At 36.1% G+C, this 21501-nt stretch overlaps 1 protein-coding gene across 7 annotated transcripts in view; it reads right to left on the bottom strand.

Moving 5' to 3' along the window:
- ARHGAP44 (Rho GTPase activating protein 44) overlaps window positions 1–21501 on the bottom strand; it is a 1795121-nt gene that overhangs the window by 368721 nt on the left and 1404899 nt on the right. The gene's annotated exons all lie outside the window — the stretch shown is intronic.

Below are 21501 nucleotides of genomic sequence, written 5' to 3'. Positions count from 1 at the left end.
CATCTTGTATGCCAGACAGAGGTCACCTCTGAAGAGTCTGTATGAAACTGAGCAGAGGGATAGGACTTTTAGTCTATCTGTGCATGGTAGATGTTTGAGGCCCTGGATTGTCCTGGTGAGGAACCTCTATGGTCTCTCCAACTGCTTCATGTGCTTTGCGAGGTACATGCCGAAAGGGGTGTTGTACTCAATAATGGGCCTTATAAGGGAAGAATACAGGGATGTTATGACCTCCTTGTCTCTACATGAGATACCCTTAATTATGAGGTGGGCCATTTAGAAGGCTTTCTGTATAACGAAAGCAACTTGGAGGTCAAAAGTCAGATTGCTATCAACCTGGGTGCCCAAATCCCTCAAGACTGATTGCATGCTTAGAATGTTGTTATTAATGTGATAATTCATGGGGACGTCACTCTACCCAAAGGGGATGATGATGCATTTTTTGGTATTCAGCTTGAGGCCATGTTTCTGGCACCAGTCATTTGTCTAAGTGATACCCTCTTGGAGGATGTCCACATTACTAGGGGAATTGATGACAGCACTCATCTTGCAGTCATGTGGAAACTTGGTCAGCCATAGTCCATTGGTTTTGGCCTGCACCTCAGAAAAGTAGATCCTAAATAACAGAGGCCCCAAGACCGAACCCTAGGGTACTCCGTTTGTTACGGGCCTACTGCTTGAGGTGGCTTCCCTTATTTTGACTACGTGGGTTCTATCAATGAGCCAGTTTGCTACCCATCTGGTAACATATGGATTGATTACTAGTTTAGAGTTCATCTATTATGCCCAAGTGGAGAATAGTGTCAAAGGCTTTGGCCAGGTCAAGGTAGGCGGTGTGCACTGTCTTCTCCTTGTCCATGGCTTTGACTGTCTCAAAGAATTCAACCAAATTTAGAAGACATGACCTCCCCTTGATGAAGCCAAACTATGTGAGATCATGTGTTTGGAAGTTGCCAATGTCTTGTTAATGAGGTCCATGATAATCTTTTCCATGGCCTTGCAGATCAGGCTAGATAGGCTGATGGGTCTATAATTTCATGGATTTGTGGATGCTCCACCTTTGTGTAAAGGGATGACAGTGGCTGTCCTCCACTCAGCTGAGATGAAGCCAATACTCAGGCTTTGATTGAATAGGGTGCCTAATGGTGCTGCAAGTTCCTGTCTGAGCTCACATAGGATGCAGCCTGGGATGTTATCAGGTCCCATGGAGGCTATATTTTTTTTCTTTTGAGAGAGCAGTGATGACCTGTTCCCTAGATATAAGGGGAATGAGGCTGGTATTGGATATGTCCTGATTTACTGATGGGACTGGATTTCTGGGAATAAGTTTGTGTTGTGAAGCTCTTTTTATTCAATCAACTGTCAAATGCATGACTCTATTAGCTTCATAATGGACTGTGAAGAGACTGTTAGGCTATTAATATGAGCACTTACTCCTAAAAAGTCTGTGAAACTCTTTGAAGTCTCATTACTTAGTGGCCAGACCAGGAACCTTTGTAATGGACAAGTATATCTGTGCAGACGACAGGCTTAAACTCAGACCTATATACCATTATTAAGCACTGCAGCTATGGATGCTATAGCCTAGATTTTATAGCAGTTGACATTACCAGTGCCATCCAGGTTTCTTTCAGCAGGAAACACATCACACAGGTATCATGATCTCTCCTTTATACAATTCTGAATATAGAAGAATTTAAAGGTACATACAGTAACCTACCAAAAGAACATGCTCTGGGGCAAGTGACATGATGGATATCAGTTGATTTACATGCCTGCTTTATGATTCCTCTTTGTATTATACTTAATATATACTCATTTTACTGTTTTGTCTCTTTTGTGTGAACACTTACAAAACATCTAATTTTCTGTAACACAAACCTTGGCTGAAAATATTCCCTGGATGATTTCATTCAGTCGGCTAGAGTATTTACTGGAATTGCATGCACACGTGCAAAAAAAAAAAAAAACTGACACTGCTTTGGCCTCATCATAATAATTCCAACTTTTATACCAGTGATTAAACTGATGCTGTCAATGAGAACAGTAAAAGAAGGTTAAAGATTACTTACAGCTGGGTGGCCTGGCAGTAGCTGCAGAATTTACAGAACAAGTTCATGAATTAGAGCAGCTATCACTGACCTGGTAATACCTGAAGCAAGTGTCCACCATATTGGTGGAACCTGGTCAAGCTAAACGTGATAACACTAAGTACAAGGCAGTAGAAGGAAGCATCACCAAAAGTATTAATATGAAAAATCATAAGTTATCAGAAACATGTTCATGTAGAAGAGTTTTACTGTTGTCTATTTTAGTGTGATTTGTGCTAAATGAAGTTATCCTTGAAATCTGATGATTGTGAAATAGAGTAATTAATCAGCTGTGAAGTTTCTCTTACATGTTTTTCATACTTGTTAATCAATTGCTATAAACAGTGCTTTCTGATATCACTGCTGATATTGCTGATCAATATTAGAGAGCTCTTAAATAAAGTGCTCATATAAGGTGATAAATGCACAGGTTTATGCCAAGTGCACCTATGAGGTTCCACCAAATGAAGTAAGAATCACTACACAATTCTGTACAGTTGGCTTGCAAAAGAACATCTTTGGACAGACTTCCACACTTATGTAGTTAACACCAAAGGTGTAGCTAGGCATACTCAGTGTACTGAAATGAGTGCATTTTTTTTCTGTGTATCTTTTGGGAACTTCAGCACTCAAAAAGCATAGCAAGTTTAGAACTGTGTTAAGTGAATGTTTACAGTACAGAGTCATAAAAAGAATTGTTATTGAAAGGAATAAACCTCTAAAAATAGCCTTTTATGGGTATAAATGGTGGTAACTGAAAATAAGGTGTCCCTTTCCTATATATCTGGGGGTAGCACTTTGAGGGATGAGTACATTTTTTTTAAACGATAAGTGGGTGGTGGGGCAACAACATTATGTTTGAGTATAAAATGCAGATTTTTTTCTATACCCCTGGTTCACACCTATGAGGACTCAGATGGTATGTTGAAAACAATAAGAAATGAAGTTATAGGTGTCTGACCACTTTAAAATGCTACAACAAAATGCAAGTACAGTAGATCTTTATAAATTAGTAAAACAAATAAACACCACCACCTCTTAATGGTTTCATACCAGATGTTTAACATACCATCTTTGTTCCAATTTCATGAACTATTGAACTGTCACTGCAAAATTATGTCTGAAAATTTAATTTTGCAGTTGGCTTCCTAACCTTTTCAACATATAAATGCAAAATGACAGCTGCAAAAGTTCATAAGCTAGGAACTCAGATGGTATGTTGAAAACCTGGTATAAAAACAGTAAAAATATTGAAGTGAGTTTTGTGAAGTAATCCTTTTTTAAACAAAATTAAGGAAAAATAAGAGAAGCTATCTTTTCTCATAAACAAATAACATTCTCAAGCCACCCTATAGACAAAATACAGCAATCTGATAAAACAAATACAAAAGCCATTTTATGAGGGCAACAGTGGTGTGCACTGTAGGAACATAAGAAACCTTCCATAGTGACAAGGCTGTTGACCTCTGGTATTGGGCCTTATAACACTCTTGTGTGGTCCAATATTTTCCTGTAACAATTACCGTTGAGCACTGTCAGTTGCCTAAATGCTTTATCTCTACAAAAACTGAATAATACTTCATTCTGAAATTCTAATGCCTGTATCTCTCACAAGAAGTCAACTAACTGCTGTTATTATAATTAGTTGTTGTTAACAAATTAATAATTAAAATAAGAAGCCATTAGATTTTTCACAGTCATCTTAAGATTGTACTACAAACTACCATCTAGTCTGACCTACAAGTTCAAGGTTATGTGTTTCACAATGTATAATATTTTCAGATAGCCTTTCACATGGGCTACAAATCAACTGTTTTGATGGCTAAAGCCTGAACTTCAGAATCCTTCATTCACCTGTTCAACCACAAAATTCTAAATGGCAAATGTACAAAACAGAAGTCCTTAAATCTAAGGTCACCACACCTCAGAAGAAGTAATGTCCTTCTATTCCTATGTTGCAGTATTCATAACATGAGGAAGGCACCCACTTCGGTGACCCGAACGTCCGGCCACTATACTAAAGACTTAAGCTACTGCAAGGTATATGTGACTTTGCACATAGAACAGCCGACGCTGGCCATAAATTTTTTACTTATGGCAAAATCATTTATACTTCTATTAGATCTAATTAAGTTTGCTAACAACTCAATGGCTAGTACAAATAATAAAGGAGATAATGGTCACCCTTGCTTTTTTCCTTTTAAATTCTTTACAGATTAAGAAAACATACTTATTTTAATACATGTGTTCTTGTATAATTGTCTGAGTAAATTTATGAAATTATACGATTATCAAAGTAAATTTAAGATTTTAAATAAGTAAATACAGTTAACTGAGTCAAAAGCTTTTTCAATATCAAGACACACTACTGACAGTTTTACATTTTTTATATGTGCTAAATGCATTAGTCTTTGGTTTGTTTATTATTAATCTTGTTTGATCTAAATCGGTCATTCCTGGTAAAATGACTTTTAATCTCCTTGACAATGCATGCATGAAAATAATATAATTTATATTGAGCAAAGATATGTATATATCAGAGACATAAAGTGATAATTATTATTTGACATTCTTTATCTGGTGTTTCATCTGTACTGACATATTTCAATTCTGTAAGTTTAATTTAACTTTCTATAATTTATCCTGTATCTTGAGTAATCAATTTTCCCAGTCTCTCACATGTATGCATTTATTGTATGGTGTACGTCAGCCTTTACAGTGTCCCAAGACATTATCTCATTTACTGCTGTATTATTTGTGTTGAGATACTCTTGAATCTTCTTTTTAATGACTCTTGAAAATCTTCAAGTTTGATCTTTTTTAATGACATTTTGTTTAATAAAAATACTCTTCTAAATGATAAAAATAATGTACACAACAATGCGTTAGTATCATATAGTAGACATGAGATTACTTTTAACAGTATGCAATTTATTGTTATGATCACACAAACCCTAACAGTTCTTGGTCTGGTTCCAAAAGAATATGAGTAATTAGTAAAATACAAAGAGTTGATATCACCAACTTAATTTATATCTTTAACTTCACTGAATTACGTTAAATCTTGAGAGCTTTCAGTGTGATTGATAATTGCTGAATCTACCCTAGAACTTGTACCTTCTTACAATTAAAATTTCTTCCTAACATCATGCTGCCTTCATAATGCTTACTAAGCTCTCTAAATAATTCTAAATAATCCTTAGAAAATTTACCACCTAAGCCAAGCATGTAATACATTCTGGTCAGTACTATAATCTTTTTTTTGGTTCTCTAGTAACACCACAGCATGTGTGTTTTAGGATCCTCAGACATGTACACAGGTGCAGGCGTAATGAATGATTTCCTCTAAAAATGGGGTGCTCCTTCTTATTTCTTTAAATGAGGAATTTGTTACAATTGTACAATCTTTAAAATTAAGTCTGTGGGCACATTTATTTCCAGGAAGAGTTGTAAAAAAGATAACTTAGGCTTTGTTTAACTTAATATATGTAAAGAAATTTCCCCTTTTATCATCACTATTGAGGTCATTTGCAGTTAAGAAAATTAAGTTCAGAGGATATATATACACACATATGTATATATATATATATATATATATATATATATATATATATATATATATATATATATATATATATATATATATATATATATATATATATATATATATATATATAAACATACCATTATATGTACACACAGATATATAGATATATACATACATACATACATATGGATCCCCTTCAGAAGATCGAGCCTTCAGAAACTCTAACTTCATATGGTTGAGACCATGTGATCGACTTTCTGAAATGTCAAAGCTTTTGTATGGAGATCATGGTACACTTGGGACTTGTGAACATAACTTTTTCCCCACTGTAGTAGGATCTCAAAGTTGGTATATATAATATGCAGGGGTTTGAGGGGAACAGCCTCTCTGCAAAAAATTAGATTTTTGTTATTTTGTGTCAAATGACTTTTTGGGAAGTTGATCACATGGTCCTGACCATATGAAGACTCAATCTTCTGAAATACTTTTATGTTTTTATATATATATATATATATATATATATATATATATATATATATATATATATATATATATATATAGTACTTAAAATTGCCTAAGCACCCTGATGTTGATGTTGCTAATATTGACACAATCAATAAAATCGAAAAACATTAACACATCATTGAGCATGCTCAAGGGCAAAACATTAGTGCATGTAAAAAAAAACATGGCATTTTTTTGCAGGATAAGCCACTATGCACCTCCACAATAATTGTGAATTATATAGTCTAAGTTGGAGGTTGCACGAAACTGGGTAAACGGCAAATCCCCCAACCCCAGTAATGTAACAGTCTTGCACAATTGACAATCATCTCTTTTGTCGACCAAAGTGTGTCAACAAAACATATGCTAATTTTAAAGAAAGTCAAGTAAAATAAGGGCTCCCATAGATCTGAACATTTATATATATATATATATATATATATATATATATAGAGAGAGAGAGAGAGAGAGATGAGTGTACTTTATGAAGTATCAATTTTAAAATATTCTATATGGAAAAAAAAATAACACAACTCACATATCTTCCACCCCACGTTAATTTTATATACCAACTTTGAGATTGCACAACCGTGGGGTAAGGGCAAATGCTCACTTTCTGCTGTTCCACTTTCTCCCACTAAGTAATGCCTGCCGAAGTACTCATATGATTATTTGATTATTTCTGCTCGCATTAAGACATTTGATGTTGCAAATGTTTGATTATATGTAATACTTCCATCTACCTATCTACATTTATTTTATATATATATATATATATATATATATATATATATATATATATATATATATATGTACCATTCATTTGGTAATGCAGTCAGTAGAGTCACATTTGGTAGAAAAAGCACTATAAATTATATCTTTTTTGCCATGCACTTCATAAAGTTAAAAATGTTCCTGTTAGTCTGTTAAGGGTTACATTCAGTAAATAGTGATGCTGTATAGAACTGTAGTTGTTTTTTGGGGGAGGAAAACACTGCTAGTTTGTTTTCTAAGTGTGTGTGCCAGCAGTGATTCCATTTTACCCTTCTTGAAGTTGGCATGACTATGAAGTTGTACTTGTAAACTGTAGAGTGTGGGATGCTTGCTCTCACATTAGGAGTTGCAGGGGGTTGCTTCCCTGAAAAAAAATCCTTGAGGTTTTGTTTGTTGTTCTTGATTGTTTGGGGCTATTGTTTAGTTAATCTATAATATAAGCAAAGCATTTGATCTAGTATTAGACCAAATGGGATTATCTGAAGTGAATTTTCTACAAAATGTGATTTATACATCTTTTTTCTTTACCTATTGTAATCTATTATTTGTGTTGTCTAACAGACTTACTAAAATTGTACAAATTACATATTTCCCTTGATATCTATAGTGCATTTCAGTAGCATAATGCTGGATGGGACGATTGCCAAAGCCTAGAAGAAAGGGTGGAGGAAACGGGATCAGAGTCCAGAAGGCTGTGAAGAATAGATCTAGGAAATCCTGATCTGCCTGTGAAAGTCAGAAAATGTCATAGTACTTATTGAAAGTGCTTACAGATGACCATGTTGCTGCCTCTAAAACAGCTCTAGAGTCCAACCGTTTTAACATACACCTTCAAACAGACAAAGTTAAAAGTTCTTGCAAAAACATTTAATATTTCTTACTAGCAAACTGAGCAGGGCCTTACATGATAACCTTGGTGTAAATTTTTTGTCTGTTCATCTGGTCATCAGGGCTAGCTTTAAAGGTAGCTGAAATAGTACTATGTTTGATCTGTAATGGCAACTTACTCCAGAGGCTGTGAATGTGCTTTGTTAAAAATGTATCTTGCCAGCAAGCCTTGTTTATGTTTTGATGTAGATTTAGGATCCTAATGTGGGTGTACAGCTGGTCTTAAGAAGAAACAGGAGGTCAAATAGGATTGAATCTTTCATGTCTCAAAAAGCGAAACACGGGTCACCTCAGAGCAGCCATTATGTTACTGAGTATAAAGAGAGTTATGATAGTCTTTTGTGATGGTTGATGGATTTAGAACTTTAATTTTCTGGATTAGAAATTCTTGGAGGACTTACAAGTTAAGCAATATGCTTGGATTTGTGCCTACTAAAGGGGGGCACTGTAGTCAGTGATGGGTCTGATAACAGAGGAGTACAGCAATAGGATGACTTCTTTGCATCTTAACGATATTCCCCTGGAAATTAACTGAGCCAGATAGAAGGATTTCCTGACAGTGGTAGAAACATGATGATCAAATAAGAGAGATTTGTCCACATAGTTAGCCAGGTGTCTTATAACTGTGCCTTTTTGTCTCAAGAGGAGTACCATTTAAAACATATGAGGTTTGATCAGCTTTTTGGCTGAATGCTACTAAGCTGCACTTTTTTTTCCATTCAGCTTGAGACTGGTTTTAGTACACCAGGTATGTGCATATTCCATCCCTTCTTAGCTATTTTGTATCGGTGGATGAATAAAGAACTGCCCGCCAACAGTTGTCAGCAAACGTGGTCAATCACACTTTCTGAGATATTTGCTTGGATGTCTGCAACATAAGTATCAAACAAGAGAGGGCCTGACACTGACCCTTGTGGTACCACACTAGCTACAATTTTACATTCAGAGAGGGCACCAGCAACTTTCACAAAATGGAAGTGCTGGATAGCCAATGTGCAATCCAGCAGACAATGTAGGGGTTTATATTAAGTTTGTTTATTTTTTTAATTACATTAACATGGGCTACGATGTCAAAAGTCTTGACCAGGTTAATATATTCAGCTTTGTACTGACTGGCCATTGTGCACAGCTTCTGTAACCTTGTCAAAGATGCTTACTAGTTTCAGGAGACAGGATCTGTTCTTCACAAAACCAAAATAATTGGGGTCTATATCAGTTAAGTTGCCTATGTCTGCAGAAATTAGGTCTGCTATGATACATTACATGGCTTTGCATTTAAGGCTGGTAAGATTGATGGGCTTACAACTCCCCGGGTCTATAGAAGGGCTACCCTTGAGTAGGGGAAATCAAAGCAGCTATTCTCCAGGGGATCAGGCATAAACCATGTAGGTAGGCTGAGGTTGAACAGTTTTAAGTAGAGGCTCAGACAGTACATGCCTGGCACTTTTAGAATGCAGCCTGATATGTTGTCTGGTCTCATGGAAGTATCACTTACACTTGGCACTTTTAGAATATAGCCTGGTATGTTGTCTGGTCTCATGGAAGTATTATTTATACTTGGCACTGATGAGAATGCAGCCTGGTATGTTGTCTGGTCTCATGGAAGTATTTTTTATACTTGGCACTGATGAGAATGCAGCCTGGTGTATTGTCTCATCCCATGGAAGTATTATTTATACTTGGCACTGATGAGAATGCAACCTGGTATGTTGTCTGGTCTCATGGAAGTATTATTTATACTTGGCACTTTTAGAATACATTCTGGTATGTTGTCTGGTCTCATGGAATTATTATTTTCAGCTTTTGACAAAGATTCTAAGATGTGCTCCAAGGTGATATTCAAAACAAACATAATTTTCAGGGATGCTGGGGGTAACAATATGGGAAGGGGATAAAGTTAACACTATATATGTGTACTGATATATTGGCTACATCGTTGGAACTGGAATATGTGATATTATAGATGAGCTCAGTGCATTGTTGCACATTATTCCTTAATTTCCTTTCCTTATATAACTAACAAATATTTGTGGTATCCGTTGCTAGATGTAGTGACTTTAAGCTTATACTCTGATTCACATTTTTAACAGCACTTCTAAATAACATGTTGACATCCTTTAATGTGGTACTGAAATAAGGAGACAGGGATTTATTACAGTTATTCATTATTTTCCATTTTTGTTACACAGTTTATCAATATGGGAGTACTAACAGAGAGGGATATTCTTGAATCTATCATTATATTTATAATTACATTTACAGGTCCTGGGCACTGACCTGTCTATTCAGTTGTTTGTGTGCTGGTAAAAGTTGGATGTGAATCTTGCAGCCCTCTCAGGTGGGGTCAAGTTTCATGGGATTTTTGGGAATTTTGTATAAGCCTTCTTCTACAAGTTGAAGTAGGTTTGCCCTTATGAAGTTGGTAAAGATGGTCTAATTTGCTAGTGGAGTGGTATCACTATGCCTGACAGAAAAGACGACTTGCTTTTTTTTTCAAATTTAACCAGGGAAGATGAGACACAGGGTGAGCTATAGCAGGGGGTTAGGTTGTTTAGGACCAGGTCAAAGATATTACAGCCACTTTTGGGTAGTTTTACAATTTACACTAATGCATTGTTATTAACAAAGCCCAAGAAATGTTCAGCATATCAAATTTTAGATGCTGAAGCATACCAATTAATGTTTGGGTAATTAAAGTCTCCTAGCAAGAAGGTAATTGGTTTGATATTAGCACACCCTCAGTGGTTTTAAGGTAATTTTCAGGATCTTTGGGGTACTAAGATGAGGATCTTTAGCTAGCTATGAACAAATGCTTGAATTTATTAATGAAGATTTGGATTTCCAGAAGCTCCAGGAGAGGATTTGGAGGTAATTAGATCTGAGGTGATGGTGTTTCTAACAGAAACAGAAACTACTCCCCATTTACCAAAGGACACAAAGGCATGACAACCAGTAAACCCTGTTATAGAATGAGTACTGTGTCTGCACTGAAATCATGTCTCATTAACTACACAAATATGAATGTATCTGAGGAGCAGGAAGGCCTCATTTTCAGGTATGTTTCTATTTAGACTCCTGTCACTGTGTATAGATACATGATGTTGACTGAATTTGTTTGAGTTTGTTACCTAGGCGTGCCTAGTACAGGGTCTCTGCATAAGAAAGGCATTATGTGGACAGTGAAGGGTTTAACCAGTATGTGGAAGCCCTAGAATGAGAAGTGTAAGCCATTCCTGGTGAAAAAGGAATTATTATCTAGCATTTCATCTCAGGCTAACATGTATTGGATCAATTTCAAGGAAGTCCATCCCTCCTTTGGAACGGGGAATATATAATCTTGGTATGCACTGATGTTTATAAATCATTTGGTGAGCAGAAAGTATCCTTCTTTTTTTCCTATCTAATCTATCCATCACGTTTTGGGGGCAGTCAATCACTCCAGAACTGTAAGGACAGGAAGCGCAAATTCGTTTATAGCTTGAATTTTGTTCCTAGATGTCAGTGCTATTTTCAGGATTAATTTTAAGTCTTCTGAAATATTCTTTACTAAGTTTTATTTGCATTTGTTGATGATTTATTGTTGATCCTTCATCAATTCCCAAATATTTATGTACTCCTTCTTGATCAAGTTCTTTTATATCACATTCTTGCCACCATGAAACACACCAGTGGAAGGATAGAATAAAAATAAAACTGAAAACTGCAAAAACTCAGTCAGGCACTTTGTTTCAATTTTAATTAAACTTAATTTAATTGAAGAACTGTTTGTGACCAGGGATTACCCTATGGAGGTGGTGAATCCAATTAAGCATGATATTTTTGGGGGGGTAGGCTGTAAAGTACCTTCTTTTATGGTTTGTAGAGATGATGCAGTGAATGTTGGAAGCAATTTTGGACTGGTAGATGCTGTTGAGCAGGATGTGTCATCTAGGGAGGACATCCAGTGGGTGCAAAGGGAAATATGAATAATAATTTATTCTTGGTTATTGAGTACCATCAAGATATTGGGGAGGTTATAAAACATTCTTTGTAAGTATTGGGATCTTTTTTCAAATATGTCTAACAGCTTAGATGTGCTTTCCAAGCCCCTTAAATTTGGATTTAGAAGAGGTACAAATTTGAAAGTGCCACAAATCGTAAGGGGAATAATATCAGAATGTGCATCTTTAGGTGTGGGACGTGCACCTGATGTCCTTACATTTCTAATTTGGCTGAATTACAGGTTTGTGAGATACAAGATAACCTATTTGCAGCTGGCTATTATAGTTGTTACATAAAAGGAGTGGTTTATATGGCTTACTGTGTAGTATGTTTTTCCTGTTTTTAAGGGTTGGGAGGGTGGCCTAATGGTTAAGGTGTTTGCCTTACAAACACAAAGTACAGGGTTTGAATCTCACAGGGGATAACTACCTAGGCTTAAAATGGCTCGCAGGGGCAGTTAGCCTAGCACGAACCTATGAACCAGGTTGTTGTCAGTTTGGGGTGCGCATACAAATAGTTCTTACTTATGGCTAAATCTTTGTGCAAAGATGTTAATGCTTTCAGCCAAAAATTAGGTACTGCATTTGGGTCTGGGGTTTCCCAGTTAGAGGCTTTTCTTAACTTTGCTTCAATCTCTCTTGCTGTTACTTCATCCCATTTCATATCCTGTACCTTTGAACCTCTTATTCTTTCTTTAACTTCTTCTATCCATTTAGCATCTTTGCTATTTTCCACAGGATCTTCATAGATACTTCTCCAAAATGTATCTATTTCTTCTTTTTTTGACAGTCTCTCAATTCCTTTTACCTTATTTCCCAATTCTCTATACAACTTTTTTAGGTGATCAATAAATTGCTTATTTTGTACTTTTCCTTTATATTTATCTGCATATCTTCTAAGTTTATTCCGGCTGTTCTGAAATTTTTAGTTTGTTATTTACGATAGTGCATGATAGATCCTGGTCTGTTCTAATACCATGCATTGCTTTTATCACATATACCTTTCTTAGTATTTTTGGTGATCTGTTCCCTCTTCTGTAGTCTTCTAACGGTAACACTTCTTGTCGTAACTGCTTTATAGTTTTCTCTGTTTAATATTTCCATGATAGTATTCGATTTCTCCCCTTCCTTCCCCCCACCCTGTGTTTTTGTGGTAGAATTTTATCAGTTATTGATTTAGCAGCACAGTAATATATCCTGTTTACTTCTGTTATATCGCATGGATCTCTATGAACAGTCCTAATTAATGTGTTCACTTGTTTTATCAGACTTCTGACTTTTTGGGTTTTATTAACCTTCTGCAGTCTATTTCTTTCATTGCTCTTCATATATTTGTCTATGTCTATTAAATCAAGCAACTCTTCTCTTTGCTCATTTTCTTCCAAACTGAGGGGACATCCCTTGTTTTCCAATTCCTGTGGGCATTCTATAGAAAGTTCTATACCATCTTCCTGTGGCACATTCTCTTCAATTTCATCCTGTGCTATCATATGAGAACTCACTGGCCTATCACTCCTCAACATTGACTGCATCAGTTTCCACAGTTTACTGTTCCTTCCCTTGCTGTCTAGCTTTAAGTGAACATTTATACTGGTTTCCTGTGGAAGGCTCCGAATTATCTTCATATGGCACCTGACCAGTTGCTTCCTGTTCCACTGGTTTCCTCTTAATCTGAATATCCATTACTTTATCCTGTTATGGTGCTTTCTGAATTAGATTTTCTACACTGAATCTTTCACTTTTCAGATACTCCATAATTTCAGTTTCTATTTCTTTAACTTCTCCATTACTAATTTCCTTTTCTACTTTTCCTCTTTGTCTGCTTATTTTTTGTATTGTAAAGTTTTCCATGTCCAGATTCCTTTGCCTGAATTTCTCTTCAAATATCTTTGGTGCTGCTCTTTTTGTATTGGCTAGTTTTGCTTTCTGCTTTGCATAAATATTACACCATATTAAATCTCTTTTTCTTTTCAATGTCCATATTTCTTCTTCAGATGTTTCCTGGTCTTCCTGTTTCTCCCTACTTTGGGGATTCACTCCATCCTGCTGTGATGTAACCTGTGTAAGACCTTCTACACCAAATCCTTTACTTCACAGGCACTCCATAACTTCAGCTTCTATTTTTTAACGTCTACTTTACTAATCTTCTTTTCTACATTCCATCTTTGTGATATTTATTTTGTGAAATTTTCCATATCCAGATGTTTGCCTGTATTTCTCTTCGAATATCTTCAGGGCTGCCTTCTTTACATTGATTAATTTGGCTTTCTTCTTTGCATAAATATTGCACCATATCAAATCTCTCTTTCTTTCCCATGTCCATATTTCTTTTTTATACTTTTCGACTATCTCTTGGTTTTGTTGTTTATATTTTCACACTTCCTCAGATGCTTCTTTTTCCAAACAGATCAAGATTTCTTCATCTATATACTGTTTTTCACAAATCTGTTGCATTAATGAACACAGATTTTCATTTGAAGCTTCTGACAGTTTTTCTTGCGGAAGTATTTTTCTTTCCTCCAATTTCTCTCTTATTCGTTTTGTATATCTTGTGTCTGGAAATTCTGGGCTTTTTGCAAAACAGTAACAATACATTATTTCTTTCTTATCCTCAATAGTCCACTTTATTGTCTTTATGGCTCTTCTTTGGCCGATCAGTTTTTTGTGTTTTTTTGTGGACTGCTACTTCCTTCTACAACAGGGGGGCCATCCTCCCCATGGGCTTGGCCTGGCCCCATTGTAGTAATGTTTCCGTATTTTGAGGATTCTACACTATCTTTTCCAGTCCTGGCACCAGTGCGCCTATCAGGATTGGGCACTTTTTTATCCTGGGTCTCATGCACCCAGCTTTTTCAGTTTTTGACCTACTTCTGTCCATAATATATGCTATATAAATACAGTCTATATATCAGTGTCGCCTTGGTGAGATTTTGTAAAAAAAGGATCCACCTAGTGAAGGTACTCACCAAGACTTGAGGATGAATTTAATTTTAGTACTAATACTCTCGTTTGCTTGCTGACTTTCCATCTCTACATTTGGACCCTTAGTGGTACAGTGTGACTGATGTGGTGTTGTGGAAACATCATGCTTACTGATGGAGGGATGATCTCAGTGGTTTTCCTGCAAGTTTCTTAAATATTTACATCTCTCTCTGGTTGTGTTATCAACTGGTAGAAGCAGTAAGCATATGGTATGAATATGGCAGGAGAGACTAGTCCATTAGTTAAGTGTGGAGCATGGCCAGTAATACATAGGGGAACTAACAGATCACTGACAATCACAAATTTGTGTCCAGATTTGCACTGCTGCTGTTGCTGCTGCCCTAAAAGGCATGTTTACCCATGAAAGGACAAATATGGATTTTCATTCATTGCCTCTAGATAGGGGCAATTCCTAATAATCTGTAGACAATGGGGACATTTAGGAAGCCATAGAGGTAAATCAGAACTTTTACATTATGGTTAAAACAGGACAAAAAATCAGACAAATATTCTTAACTATCTATTACATGTCAGAAATGATTACCAGCAGACATACATTATGATGTCTGTCTTTTCAGCAGATGTACTTTACTGAGTACCTCCCTGCTATAATATTGACAGTGAATGTGTGACATTTCTATCATCCTTTAATTCAAATGCAGCTTTCCTCATGACATGGGACCAGTTCCAGTATTTTTGCTGCTGTCTGTTGCTTACTCTCTGCCAGTGGACAAATGCCGAAAAAGCCATGAAGGTTTAGCCTTTAAATTAGAAGCTCTCTACATGACTGAACTTGTGTTCTTGTCAAACTATTTCTTCTTATTAGGAGAAAACCTCAAAATCAGTATGTTAACATCTGCAAGATTGCTCTAGAAATTTAAAGTCCAAATTACTTTGTATGTCATAGAAATCAAAACTGGACAGTCAGACCTCTTTTACAGTTTCCATTTCTATCTCCCTATAACAGAAAGGCAAAAGGAAAAAAATCAAGCTCAGTAGCCTGTCTCCCTGCATAAAATAAGTTATTTCCAAAAAACATGTCAATCACACTTGTTTGCATTTGACACATTTTTCAATACATTATGGACGTCTGTCATGGATATGGAATTGCATACATGTCTCTGCCATTCAGTAACTTATCTTTACAGGTCTTGTTAAATCTGTACCTAAAAAGTGGTCATCAGCAGATAAAGGAAAGGAAGTTAGTCATTGGACATAAAGTCTTGTTGCTATCTTTCAGAAACTGAGGTATGCTTTGTATTAACTAGAGAAAGTGTTAACTAAGTATACGATTGGAGTGCCATTTATGGATACCAAGGTGCTCTGGAGCAAAATCACACACACACACACACACACACACACACACACACACACACACACACACACACACACACACACACACACACACACACACACACACACACACACACACACACACACACACACACACACACACACACACACAAACACTCACTATCATGCAATCTGGCAGAAAATTAATAAATTATAAGTGGATAAGATGGACTGTTAACTTATTAAACTCTTTAATGGTCTGTTTTTAAACCTCCTGTTAGATATGCATGCAGCTGGGGAGACTGGATCCCTATTAAGTTAGCGAATGCACTAAACTGCGAACGCTGCTTAATTGAACTGACTTACCCGAAATGACAAAATCTCGAAAGCATGGAACAGCGATTTTTTTCCTAGGTAAAAAAATCTCTGGGCTGTTTTTGGGACTTTGCCATTTCTTTCACTGTGGTGTGATGTCGGAGTTGGTATATTTAAGTAGGGGGGGTGTGAGGAGCACAGCCCCTCACATTGGGCAGTGTGGGGAGCAAAGCCCCCCACTTTATTTTGTGTTTTTTTTTTAAATGGATCAGCGATTTTTTTTTTCCCTGGGAAAAAAGTCACTGATCTGTTTGTTTAACATTTTGTTTTTTCGGTGTTAGTGAGTCGATAATATTGCATTCGCAATTTAGTGCGTTTGCTTATATAATATAGACCTGGGGAGATTCACTGTTCACAAAGCCATGAAGGACTGAAGCAGTTCTACATCTGCTGTTTGAACAATTAGTACAGTACTCAAAAGCAAAACACAACTTTTAAGTATTCAGACCACATTTTTTATTCCCTTAAACTATTTCTGTTACCAAATTGACTGCACAGAAGATGTGCCTTTTAGATAAAAAAAATATTTCTTCAGATTTCTTATACAGGAACATATGTTACACTGCTTAGCCCATCTAGTCTAAAATTACACTATATACCTATACATTATAAATGTTAATAACTAACAAGCTTATTTATACACATAAGGCACTCATATGATGTATAAGTATGTCTGACTTCTCCATTCCAAAATTCTGTAACAGGTTAGTAAACTATAATATTTTCAGGATGACTATTCCATTCATAAACCAATCTTTCTGTAAAAATAAATAAATAAGTACATATTACAAAATTCTTCCCTGTACCATCTGTCAGATATTTACTTTGTGTCATCAAGCTGTTTCCTGTTATTGTCATATATTTCACTTTTTTAAATAAAATTCCCAACTGGATTCTACAGAATTCATTGAAGTAATTACATGCTTCTATTATATCTTTTTATGTCTCATTCCTTTAAGACAGCACATATTAGGGCCTTCTAATCTGCCTTTACATGGCTTCTGGTGGAGAGTGTGAACCAGTTTCATTGCCCATCACTGTCCTACCTCTCATCTTACCTATGCAAAAGTGAGGTATTTTGAACTGAACACAATAATCAGGACGAGTCTTACCAGCTATCTGAAAAGAGGAGTAACATTTTCAATTGCGATGTCTCTTCCTATAATTGTCGTATTCCACTGGCCATGCCTGCTGGTTTGTCACATGACTTGCTATCTTCTTTAAGCATTTTTGCAGCAGGACTTGTTACTCTTGTGCGTGTGTGTGTGTGTGTGTGTGTGTGTGTGTGTGTGTGTGTGTGTGTGTGTGTGTGTGTGTGTGTGTTGGGGAAAGGATCCTGCTACTTATAAATAACTGAGATTGCTGTACGTTGCAGTCAGGGAATTTTTCTAATGTAACACAAATATGGACTAAGTATATAACAGTTACATTTAAATTTACAGTTCATTATTTCTGAGATTCACAATTACAGTCTTCAGAATTTTAACAGGCAACTTTTCTCTTATATATTTTATGCATTACATTCATGATGCCGTTTAATAAATGCTTCCTGCACTCTTGCAGGGTCCCCTTACTTATTTGTGTATTTATTTATATATGCTTTCTACATTTTTTGGGTATCATTCGTACTTTATATCCTTGTGGCATCATCAGGAAATACAGACGTTCCCTTCCAGACCTTCTGCAGCATTCCTTTCGGAGATGCGGGAAAGACCCAACCAGGCACTGAAACCTATAACACCTCCCTGGTAGCCATTCTTTTACCTGATGGGAATTCACATACTGGTACATTCTATGTCAGCTGCAGCACACATTATAAGCCACCACAGTGCTATGTAGCGCTGAACCTACATATGGACTCACTATTGTTCTGACTGGGAAAATGCATTATGCGTAAGCTTTTGTGCCTTTGAGTAGTTGGGGGACAGCTACTTTTTAAACTATACTGAATTTGGGCTACTTATATTAAAAGAAAGGCAAAAAGCTCAAACTAGTTGATCCTAAATGCTGTCCATTTATTTAAACGATGCTTCTTCCTCTTCCTCTGTGCTACCACAATACCACATGAACAGTAAATGAGTGGATACAAATACAAAATGATTATTATAGCTGCACGCTTATATTTTGTGCTGGCCTCTTTAATGTACCAGCCCGGGATTCTTCTTGACTTAGATATAAGGCTAGTTGGCCTTGCAGTCTATAAAATGTTACAAGATAAATACAGCTTCCTTTGTTTTGCACGTTATTCAAAGGTCAAATGGATCAGTAGTCTGACAAATGAGTCAGGAAAAACATCATCTAATGTGTCTCAGTTAATCTGTTTGAGATAGATGCATGTACTTACTATTCATATATTAAGATCTTGTAAAGCTGTCAATACCCAGAGGGTTGGTTCCTTCCATATTATAATTGAATTTTATATATTTTCAGCAATTTTGCATCAAAATAATTACCCATTTCTCACCTGGTATATTCTGAGCTAGTCTTCCACCAAAAGTATTTAGCAAATGTTTAATATCTCACACTATACAACCTAAAAGTAAATGATTTTAAATGTCTCTTTCTTTGTACCTAATTATTTAACTGTTTTTCTAATATGTTAGATAATAAAACTGTATTACAATGATTAATTCAAAGATTGACACCTGCTTCATAATGTAAAACAGATGTTTGAGGTTACTGCTAAAGTGAAATACTTAAAATATTTGTAAACGACTTACAAATGTTATAAGGACAGTGGTTGGTCTTGTAAACCACTACTTTTCAGGGTATATCCATACTAGCTAGGTATTTATTTATTGTTAATCAATTTATCTAGGTGTTAACCTAGTAAATGAACTGGGCCAAAGACAAATTTCACAACTGCTGACTGTAAAATCATAAAGACTGTCTGTCTTACATTTGCACATGTTTTGTGTCTCATACATTTTATGAGATGGAATCAGTAAAGATGATATTTTTCTTGGACTGTTAGTGTCCCCATTTATTCAATGCTGTCAGGTATAGTGTTGACTAAATGAAGTGTTCATAAGATTTTTAGACATTTTCTGCTGCAGCAGTCTCCATTTAAATTGTGTGCAGTTTGAAGGAATATTTTGGAGGCTTTTCCATTAGTTTTTGTCTGTTCACACATGAGGTGTTACAGTTGTTTGGCAATATTTTTGGGTGTCATAAGTTTTAGTGTTCTTTTGTTTGCTTCAGACAAATTGTTTTGTGTGGGAGACCAGAGGGTTTCTTCCATTATCAACTTTTGTGCGATTTTGGAATTAGCATATATAAGTAAGGTATGTGGGGTTCTCAGATGGTGAGGGCAGGGAGGGATTTGCCTTCCTGAAAAAGCACTTCTATTGTTTTTTTTTTTTTTTCCAAGTAAAATTTTATTCACTATGCTTTTTATTTTTAAACAAAATGGTCTTCATTCTGATAACTGGTGCTCGACCACAGGGTAACAGTAAAGCTCTACCTGTATAACCTTTCCATTATGATTCCAAGCTTCCTTAGATTTATTGCACCATTGGCTTCCCAATGTTTCAGAATTCTTTCTTTCGACACTGAGTTCTTTGTTTTCCATACTTCTGAGTACAAATCGGCCTCTGTCATGCTTCAGGCTTTGTGAAGGATAATTGCATCTGTCTTTATTCAGGATTCTGGAACTGTAATGTTCTTACCTGATTTGTTGAATAAGTAGTTTCTGTTGATAACAATTTTCCGTCAGTTTTCTATAAAATCTAGGGTGAATCATATCAGATTCTGTTGCCCTGTCTACCTAATGATGGTAAAGTCCACTGAGTCCCAGCTGACCAATGAACAACTTTTGCAGAAATTAATAAAAAATTACTTAGCATCCCTGGATAAAAGACCTGTAATCCCCTTAACTACTTTTGATATTATAACATCCCCTGAGATTGTACAACATTAGGAGAAGTTGTAATGAAATTCTAAACATGGTCTCTTGATTGTTCAGGACTGAATGGACCACTGATGTCCCATTTACTTTGTGTTTCTGGAGTTATTTCATTCTTGTTTCTGCTGTGAAAGGGTTAGTATCAACTCCCTTCTCCATGGCCCTTAAACAGACAGGGTAAACTTGATCTTCCATTTCTTTCTTTAAAAATGTTGAATAAAGCTAAACATTAAAAATGTACTTTAAACATTATTATTCCTCCTTCTTTGCTCTTTTCTATGTCTGGAAAAGGTTTTACTTTCTTTTTTGAATTTCCTATTTTTACTATAGCTCAGGGCTTTGTTATTACGACTGCATTTCCTGTTTCTATTTGCCTTTCTGATTTCTTCTTCAACGAACTCCCCATACAAGAACAGTAAATCCAAGATGGCTGCTTCTCTAGTAGCTTCCCCACTAGTTGTCTCAGGACCACTGCTACTGCTACATCTTCGACAATGGTCAGACTTGTGCCTAATACCAATTATTACACTTAACATCAGGCATAGTAAAAAATAAGCTGGAAGATGAGATAAGGACACTTTATGTAAGGGAAATGTAAACATTAAAGTTTAGATAGGGCTTATATGCATGACTGACATAGAAAGATAAGGCTGCAAAGTTTGGTGAGTAAAATCAAGACAAGTCAGTCATATCTACTATTTGCATGTTTGTGTTCAGTGATGCTCTGATTTATCAGTCTAAATTGGATTCAAACATAACAACCTTCAATAAATTACTATGAACCCAGTGTTGCCTGCCAGTGACCAGTGAATATCATTACAGTGAGGTATTTCAAAGAAAGCTTGGGAAGTCAGCATGGTGCCTAATCATTCGAGAGCTACTGTTTTGTGACACACTAGTGAATGCAATCAGTTCTGCCACTTTAATGACTCTTAAAAATCATTTAACTAACCTACTTGTGTTACATACTTAGCTCAGTATGAGCCAAGTTCGGCAAGGCATGATCCCATCCCAGAAAGAACGAATGTATGAAATAGAAATGTAAAGAATCCTTCCAGTGTAATACTACACGTCAAGCTGTCCTAGGGAAGAGAATACTGGCATGGTTCCGTGTCCAAATCTTTGTGAGGGCTGGGAGTTAGTGCACCTCATTCCCCCGGTACT

This window comes from Protopterus annectens, chromosome 4.part0 (assembly GCF_019279795.1).
Source record: "Protopterus annectens isolate FY-2018-M chromosome 4.part0, PAN1.0, whole genome shotgun sequence".
Taxonomy (NCBI): domain Eukaryota; kingdom Metazoa; phylum Chordata; order Ceratodontiformes; family Protopteridae; genus Protopterus; species Protopterus annectens.
The sequence above is the reverse complement of the archived record's forward strand: the minus strand, read 5'-3'. Positions and strand labels throughout refer to the sequence as shown.